This window comes from Arvicola amphibius, chromosome X (assembly GCF_903992535.2).
Source record: "Arvicola amphibius chromosome X, mArvAmp1.2, whole genome shotgun sequence".
NCBI classification, from domain to species: domain Eukaryota; kingdom Metazoa; phylum Chordata; class Mammalia; order Rodentia; family Cricetidae; genus Arvicola; species Arvicola amphibius.
In genome coordinates, this window is record NC_052065.1 from 96363493 (window position 1) to 96369932 (window position 6440).

Genomic DNA, 6440 nt, shown 5'->3' on the forward strand with positions numbered 1-6440 from the left:
TATTGTCTGACCTCAGTGACTCTCCTTAACCAAGAAGGAAGATTCCACTCTCCCTTTACTTATGCATCTTTCTTGACCCATATGGAGGACATTACCGAATTTGGCTACCTACTTGGGCTGGATCCTGAGTTCTTTGATCACATTTTCAACAGCTCTGCTTTATTATTACTTTTAATAACAGAAAATTCCTTAATCCCTTTTTATTCTTTCACAATTTGGAAGCCTAGCTAGGTGGAGTCTACCTAAGGGCACTCTTCTCTTTATTCCATTTTGTCTTTTATTTAATTAATTAATTTATTTATTTATTATGTATACAATATTCTGTCTATGTGTATGCCTGCAGGCCAGAAAAGGGCACCAGACCTCATTACAGATGGTTGTGAGCCACCATGTGGTTGCTGGGAATTGAACTCAGGACCTTTGGAAGAACAGGCAATGCTCTTAACCGCTGAGCCATCTCTCCAGCCCTTTATTCCATTTTGGATCAGACCTCTTCTTAATCTTTTTATCTCTTTCAGTACAAGATTTTGCTCAAATATTGAATTTTCTGATGATCCTTTTCTTTTCAAACTGTACATTTTGTATTTCGTTTGTTGGAGGATAGATGCTTGTTCATTCCCAGCTGCCTGGCTAGTTTACCCAAAATAATCACACAGAAAGTGTATTAATTTAAACATTGATTGGCCCATTAGCCCTAGCTTCTTATTGGCTAACTCTTACATATTAATTTAACCCATCTCCATTAATCTGTGTATTGTCACAAGACAATGGCTTACTGGCAAAGTTTTGGCATGTCTGTCTCTGGCGGAGGCTCCATCATTTCTCCCTGACTCTGCCTTCTGTCTCCCAGCATTCAGTTAAGTTTTTCCCACCTAGCTCTGTTCCCCTATAGCTCTGCTATATGCCCAAAGAAGTTCCTTTGTTTATCAATGGTAATCACAGCATGAAGCGGGAAATCTCTCATCATTCTTTTACACCATTTGTTCTTATTATAGACCTGTATAAGAGTAATTATTAGTAACCACACCACAGAGCTTTTAGTAGGCTGTACTGAAATCTCCTCCACCAAAGAAAAATTGATCATTACTTTTCAAGTTAGCCTCATGCAAACTCTTAGACCAAGGGCAGGAGCAGAGAGATTCTTTGTCAAGCTATCATAGGAATGTCTTCTGTTCTAATTTCTATTAAAGTCTTTTCTTCCCTCTGAGGCCTCTTGAGCAGACCCTCCACAGTTCACATGACTCTGGAGATTACTGTCTTCCAAACTTCTTCTATGATGACCCATTAATCTCTGCTGACAGTATTCAACTGCTTTTCTAATCCAAATTCTTCGACATTCCAAAAAAAAAAAAAACAGCTATATAATCAGCTCCGACACAGCAATGCTCACTCATAGTACCAATTTCTGTCTTGGTTTGCTTTTCTATTGCTGTGATAAGACACCATGACTAAGACAATTTATGAAAAATTGTTTGACTTAGAGTTTCATAGGGTTAGAATACATGAGGGATGATGGCAGCAGGCAGGCAGGCAGGCAGGCAGGCATGGTACTGGAACATTAGCTAATAGCTTAACTCTTGATCCATAAGTGTGAGGCAGAGAGAGATAACTGGGAATGGTATAGGCTCTGGAACCTCAAATCGTGTTTCCAGTGACATAGCTCCTGTAAAAAGGCCACACCTCCTAATTTTCCCAAACAATTCCACCATATGTATTCATAGGATCATATGTAGGCAAACATGAGCCTGTGGGGATCATTATTATTCATACCACCACATCTTAATTTCTAGAAATATACATCCCACAACAAAAGAAACAAGACTGCATTACCATTAAAGGGAAATTCTTGAGAGAGGGAGAAATAGAAAGAAAGAGGAGGGAGGGAGGGAGGGAGGGAGGGAGGGAGGGAGGGAGGGAGGGAGAGAGGGAAGGAGGGAGGGAAGAAGAGAAAGAGGGGGTGGAGGGAGGGAGGGAGAGGTAGAGAGAGACACTGAGAATCTCCCTCCAGTCTTAAAATTACATGCAGATCTCAACAGGATGTGTAACAATGAAACAAAAACCTGTCTGGTACCTGTCGTTTGGCATTACAGAGATCATGATAAACAAACACAGCCTGGATATTTTGTCCATCCCTAGCCCCAGATCTACTGTTTCTCCTGATTACCTAGTCAGGGACTTCCTCATTAATTCCTCAAGTCACCATAGCCAACTATTTCAAGTAATAAGGTTTCCAACTTTTTCTTTCTATGCTTCTTGAATCTCCCTGAGAAGATACAGCATTCAAACATCTTGAGTTCTTTCCCGTGACTGACCTCCTTGGATTACAATGTCACACAAGAATAAAACTTAAAGCAAGAAACAGCTTTTAATTTTACAGCCTGCAATACTAAATTGCTTTATTTGACAAGACAGAAGAAAATATCATGTTCTAACAAATAGTATGATATAGAATAAGATCTTTAACAACTAATTTCTACAATAGGCATAAGTAAGGTTCTACTCTCCAAATTCTCTTGGACAAATATTAGCAAATGAACTTAAAGCCTCTTTCAAATTTAAATGGTTGTAACTGATGGAATTAATATTATTTACATCACTTAAATAAGATACAAGAACTCCTTTAGCTTCAGCTATAGAGTAAGAATTACTGTAGAATAGTTTTCCTGCAATTTTTTTCTTTTTGCTTTTATTGATTCTTTGTGGATTCCACATTATACATTATGATCCAGCTTATCTCCCTGTCATCTTGCATCTGCCATCTGATCTTGCATCCTCCCCCCAATCAAATTTAAGAGAGACAAAAACAAACCAAAACCAAGAAGAAATAATAATAATAATAATAATAATAATAATAATAATAATAATGATAGGAGGAGGAGGAGGAAGGGAAAGGGGAGGAGGAGGGGGAAGCTGTAGTGTGACCCATTGAGACACACAGTTTATCTTTAGTGCATTCATCTTTGCTTTCAAATGTTCATTTCCATAAGCCATTGGTATGACTTGAGGCCTCTGGTTTCTGCTAGACCACTGATAATGTGCTCTCACTGGGGCTCCTCTTGGATATCCTGTTGTCCAGTGTCATGGAAAAACTGCTATTTTGGTCCTGCATGTCCAGCCCCTTCACATACTCCAATAGTTTATAGAATCATTGAAAGTGGGGTGGGCCAACTCATAGCTCATAGCAGTAGCCGAATTCATCAGTTCACTAGATTTCCCTCATCGTCACTACCTGAGTGAACTCTCTAACACTACCTTAGCTAGCTCGCCCAATGCAGCCTATGGCAAGGAGCAGGGCAATTCTAATCTCCGGCCTTCAGATCTAGGTCCCACTCGCTCATATAGCTAGGGCCAGCTCTAGTGTGCTGCCCAGGCAAAGTGCAGAGCCTTCTCTCCTGATTGTAGTGGGGGCATAGAAGGAGTGATTAGCTCTCCTGCTCTCATGCCCCCAGAGCTAGCTCATGTGCAGCTCTGGCGAAAGGGTCAGTTGTGAGTGTGTTCCTCCGTGGGGTGCAGGGCTCTTTCTCCTGGGTGCTATAGCTGACGCAGGACAGGGCTAGTTCTCTCACTCTCCTGCCACAAGTCACAAAAGGGCAGAGGGAGGATGGCATCTTTTCCTCACTCATGCCTGCACATAGCAGACAATGAGGGGAAAGGGTCAGCTCTCCTACTCTCAAACCCCTGGGGTTGGTTCACCTGCATCCTCTACCTCAGGGTCAGTTCTAGTGTGTTTCTTAGGTGAGGTGCACACCTACGGTGAGGAGTGGGGAGATCTGTCTTAAGTGCTGGGTGAGCTCTCCTCTGAAGGGCAGGCCCAGCCAACACAGGGCCAGTGAAGGGAGGGAGGGAGGGGCTGAGTTAGCACAGCGTGGGCCCAATGGCCAATTTTAATATTTCGAGAACCCTCAAAGCCCACCAACAGTAGCATATCTTTTCCAATAAAGCCATGCCGCCTAATGTTTCACAAACATTTCTACAAACTGCTAACATTCAAATATGTCAGTTTATAGGGGCCATTCTCATTCAAACCACCCCAGGGAGTGTCTGCCTCAAGTGTGGGGGGAGGGCATGCCTGTGGAAGGCAGTCAAGGGCATCAGATTTAATGGAACTGTAGTTACAGTTTTGAGCCTCCTGAATTGGTTCTGGGAACCCTACCATGTTCTCTGGAAAGCATGAAGTGTTCTTTTCTTCATTGAAAAAAAAATTCATATGATGTATTTTGATCATGGTTTCCCCTCACCCAAGTTAAGTACAAGATAATCCTCACCTCCTTTCCAACCCAACTCTATGTCTTTCTTTTTCTCTAAAAAACAAACAAACAAAAACTAACCATAATTTAAAAAGAATAAAAAATACGAGAAACACAAAGCCATCTCTCCAGTCCTGAAATTTTAATTATTTTTAGATTAGTTTTTATGTATATGAGTGTTTTGCCTGCATGTTTATATGTGTGCCACATGCATGCAATTCTAGCAGAATCCAGAAGATGACACTAGATCCTATAGAACAAAAGAGTTACAGGCAGTTGTGAGCTATCCGATGTGGTTCTTAATGGGTTTTCTGTACTGGGATAATAGGTTTCTCGGCCAGTGCAGTAAGCCAGATCAAGTTGGATTGAAAAAGTAGAACAGTTTTATTTGAGTAAAGCAACTCGGGGGTAGGTTCTCCAGTCCCAAAGATCAATACTGGAGAACCCACAAGCCCATACTAAAGCAAGGAGAGTATATAGGTTGAAGGTGAGGGGTGGTGACATATCTGACACAAGCTGGGTTTGTGCCCCAGCATTGTCAATAGCTGAGCACTTTAGGTGGGGACTTAGCATGCTGACAACTTTGGAGGAGGAAGCTGCAGTAGCCACCAAGGATTTGGAACTGGGCTTTTTGGTGCATTTTCTTTGTTTGGCCATTCTCTGAGAGGGCAGAGTTTGGAGAGACAGGAATGGGGGTTTTCAGACCTTGTAGGAGATACAGGAGCGAGTTGGATGTTCCAACAAAACAGTTCTGGGATTCAAACAACGGTCTTCTGGAAGAGTAGGAAGTGCTCTTATTGGCTGAACCACCTTTTTAGTCCCATTTGAGTTTGTAATGTATTTAAATATACATGTCTGAACTTCAAAAGATTATTGAGTGAGTGTGAAATGGTTATGAAGCTTCGCTTTATAAACATCTATTTTCAGTAAAATTCGGTTGAACCCAGAAAATTACATGTACTCAGGCAATCAGCAGAGCAATCAAGATGTTAATTGCATAACTTGGCATGCTATCATGAATGCTTCTGCAATAAATACAGGAAGGCATTTCTATAGCAAGCTGCCTTTAATTTGTTTCCTCAGACCGCCTATACTTCTTTTCTCCCTTCCTTTGCTCTCATGAAGCTAATAGTGTGCTAATCTGCCATCACAGAAGCTTCGCTTTTCCTAGATTTTGGATAAATGAAATCAAGCAGTCCAGCTTTTTTCACTCAGCATAATTGTTCTGTGATGCATAAATTCATTCCAATATGTCTTTTATACAACATATATGCACGTCTCCCTACACGTTATGAATATACATGAAATATCAGTTGGGGATAAAGATTCTGAGGGAAGATATTTAGCATGTCTTTTGCATCATTCTTGGTGAAGAGTTGATGGTACATTGCTGGTAATATGTGATATTATGCTATTATAACTTTCTGACATGCTACCTATTTTAATTTAAAAAAGCCCAGGGACAAAGGGATGGTTTCCTTAGCCTGTTGTTTTTTAGCTAAGAAACTATAGGCAAGTTCTTTCATGTCTCTTTTCTTTACCTTTTTTATCTTAAAAAAGGAAGAACATTGATGCTTTGTATGAACATTAAAATAAAATTTTGTGTATAAATAGTTAATCATGGGTTAAAACACACAGTAGATACTCAACAGGGAATGGTTGGTTTCTCACTTTTTTTAATTTGAGGAAAGTTTTCCTACTTAAAAACGTGTTGTGTCTTTGAGTTTAATTGTAATATCAGAGTGCCATCTGGTGACCATATAGAATGATTACATTATCTCCATTACTAATAAAATTATACAATATTTAAAGCCATAATGTGCTCTAGGATAGCATTATAAGGAATGAAAGCGGAGTTGTATTTCAGAGTGATTTTGTTGAGTGGGATACCTTCCCTGGTGAGACATCCTTTCTAATCAAGAGACATAACTTAAGGGAAACAAGAGGAACTTCCTCCCTAGTTTGGCCTAGGATGAGCAGATGGCAGGTTGAGTGCACAAGCAAACAAGCAAAGAAGTTGAAGACTCCACATCTGTTTGACTCTGAAAGTAGATTTGGGAAGAAGCTGCTGTTTTCAAACCCTGTTGGAAGATCTTCCTTTGAAAAATCTAGCTTGGACAGCTTTGGCCCTGAGCCTAGCTCCAGGGAGGTTTCAAAAGTATGTAGCCCACATGGGAAGTAGAAAAAGACAAA